Below are 3275 nucleotides of genomic sequence, written 5' to 3'. Positions count from 1 at the left end.
CATATCTTCACTGCCAAGTAAAATACAATCACTCATATACTTACCCTTTCTTTTTTTACTACCTAGAAGCAGTAAAGATTCCAAGTTTTTAAGGTACATTAATGCTTAAAATAGTTTGTCTTATTTAGTGTAATATTCTGGATTTTCACATTAGGCAAATCATCAAATAATCTACATATATAAATCCTTAAAATGGGATTTATAATCCTTATAATATTATGAATAAAAAACCCTTATGAGAATTTAAAGTATTCACATGTAAAATGGAAGCTAAACATCTTCAAATAGTATAACTTGATTTAATACAGAAGAATCTGCTACAAAAAGCGAATCTGACAATTGTATGTACAAAATAATTCCCACTTAATTAAAAATACACTAGGGAAGGGGCACCTGGGTGGCTCAGTCACCTAAGCATCGGACTTTGGCTCAGGTCATAAACTCACAGTTCGTGAGTTCAAGTCCCACCTCAGGCAAGCAGAGCCCTGCTTCAGGTGAGCCCCAACTCCCTGCCCCTCCCTCCCTCCCTCCCTCTCTCTCTCCCTCTCTCTCTCTCTCTCTCTCTCTCTCTCTCTCTCTGCCTCTCATGGGATTTGCGCTCTCCCTCTGTCCCTCGCTCACTTGAGCCCTCTGGAGGAGGGGGGGGGGGACACTATGAGAGTTACACACAATAAATTAACTTCATTATGCAATGAATTGTCTCCTCAAGGAAACTAAAAGTAATGTGACAGCAGCCCAAGTAGATCACTGTGCTTTGCTCCTGGCTGTTATGTACTCATCTGTGTTCCATCCCCAGGGAGAGATTAAATTTAGAAGGATGGGGGAAAAGAAGAAAAGATGTTCTGATAAAACCCACATTCAACATTCCCCCTTGCCTCCCTTTTGTCAAAATCAGGAGCTCTTCCATATGTGTTTTAGACAATTTGAATAGGTTTTCTAATCTGAGTCAGAAATAAAGAGCAATTCATAAAGAATTTTTAGTGTGTTTCTTAAAATGCTCGATAAAATAATTTCTCAGGGCTATCTCCTGACCTAAGTGCTGTCATTCATGAAGCATCTTATAAAGAAAAACCATGGTTTATCTTATGAGATGTGCAATACTTAGACACCTGTCAGCTCTAATCTCTTAGTTCATCTTTCAGAAATTTTGTACTCCTAGACAAATAAATGCACAGATGCAGGAATGCCAGACTGTTGAAAGTGAGAATTTCTGAGCCTGGAAATTACATTAACCTATGTCCAAAAAAAAAAAAAAAGAAAGAAAGAAAAGAAAATTTGAAGTTAGCAAGTTTTCCAAAAAATATGATAAATATTTCAAAACATTCAACTACTTAATAAATCAATGGATGACATCCATATTCTACCTGACTCACTCCAGCTAAAAAATTCTAAGTTAAGACAGAAAAGGCTCAAGGCATCACATTTTCATATTTAACAGGAAAATCATCATTCCACAAAAGAGTCTTTCACCCACTTATGAAATTATCATCCTTAAAATATGTATACATATTACATAAAAGACCTACTGCTAAAAAAAGAAATTTCAGTAAGACAAATCATATTTCTATTATTTTTTGAGTTGCCAAAAAAATGAAAGTGATTTTGTAATTTGAGGAAGGAGCCACTTAAGTAATCTGCCTTCAATAGACTAAAATTGCCTCCTACTTCATTACAGCTTTGCAGTCAATCAAACATGGGAGGGATCTCCCAGACCCCCTCCCATACAAAATACTCCAGCAAAGTCATTGTGAACACATCAGCCTGCATTACTCCCACATCTCAGCCTCAAGTGAGGTGCCATTTCATTCTTAGTCCAATTTGTCTTTCCTTTTCTGGCTAGAATAAGAAACAAAAAGGGTTTCAAGTACACATGGAAAACTCACTCTGATAACTATAAGCTGAGTCATAAAGGAAATCTCAATAAATTTCAAAGAACTGAAATAATACAGCCATATGTTCCCTAGCCACAAAATTAAATTATAAATCAATAATAAAGATATTTGGAAAATCTCCAAATGGCTGGACATGAGAAAATTAAGGAGTATACTTCTAAATAACTCATGTAAAATAACTCACAAGGGAAATTAGAAATTATTTTAACTGGGGCACCTGGGTGGCTCAGTCAGTTAAGCGTCTGACTATGAGTTTCAGCTCAGGTGATGATCTCATGGTTTGTGAGTTTGAGCCCATATCAGGATCTGTGCTGACAGTGCGGAGCCTGCTTGGGATTCTTTCTCTCCCTCTGTCTCTGCCCCTCCCCTGGCTCACTCTCTCTCTTTCTCAAAAATAAAAAAATAAACATTTAAAAAATATTTTAACTGCATAATAATAAAAATTCAACATATCACAATCTGTTAATTGAGGCTAAAAGTCTGATGGGGAATTTATAGCCCTAAATGCTTACATTAGAAAATTTAAAAAGGCTTAGAAACAATTATCTAAGTTCCTGCCTTAAGAAGCCTGAAAAAAGACAAGCAAAATAAACCAAAGAAAGAAGAAAGGGAATAAAGTGCGAAATCAATGAACTAGAAAATGGACAAATATAGAATATGAAACAAGCCAAAACTTAGATCCTTGAAAATCAATAAAGCTGATAAATCCCTAGCAATATCAATCAAGGATAAAGAGAAATCACAAATTATAATACCAGGAATGAAACAAGGATATCACTACAAATCATACAGATATTAAAAGGATAATAATGGAATATTATGAGCAACTTTATACTGATAAATTTGACAAGATGAAATGGCCAATTCCTGGAAAGACGCTAATTAACAAAACTAATGCAAGAAGATTTAGAATTGAATAACCCTATATCTGTTTTTAAATATAGATTCAAAATTTAAAAAAAGAAAACTCCAAGTTAAGAAGGCTTGTTGAATTCTCTTATAAACACTTAAGGAAGAATTAATGCCAATTTGATATAAACTCTTTCAAGAACTAGGAGCGAACATTTCTCAACTCATTTTGAAAGGCCAGCATACACCTATTTAAAAATCATGGTTTCTTGTGTTTTTTTAATGTTTATTTTATATTGAGAGAGACACACAGACAGACAGACAATGTGCTGTGTGCGTGAGCAGGGGAGAGACAGAGAGAGAGGGTTAAAGAGAATCCTCCAACTCTTAATCTCAGCTCAGGTCATGATCTTGTGGTTCATTAATTTGAGCCCTGCCATCAGTAAATCTGCCCTTACAGTGCTTGATTTTACCAACTGTGAGAGAAGATCATGACCCCAGCCAAAATCAAGAGTTCTACTCCTAACCAACTGA

The sequence above is a fragment of the Herpailurus yagouaroundi genome, unplaced genomic scaffold, assembly GCF_014898765.1.
Source record: "Herpailurus yagouaroundi ecotype Mexico unplaced genomic scaffold, PumYag 203, whole genome shotgun sequence".
NCBI lineage: Eukaryota > Metazoa > Chordata > Mammalia > Carnivora > Felidae > Herpailurus > Herpailurus yagouaroundi.
This window is presented reverse-complemented; position numbering follows the sequence as displayed.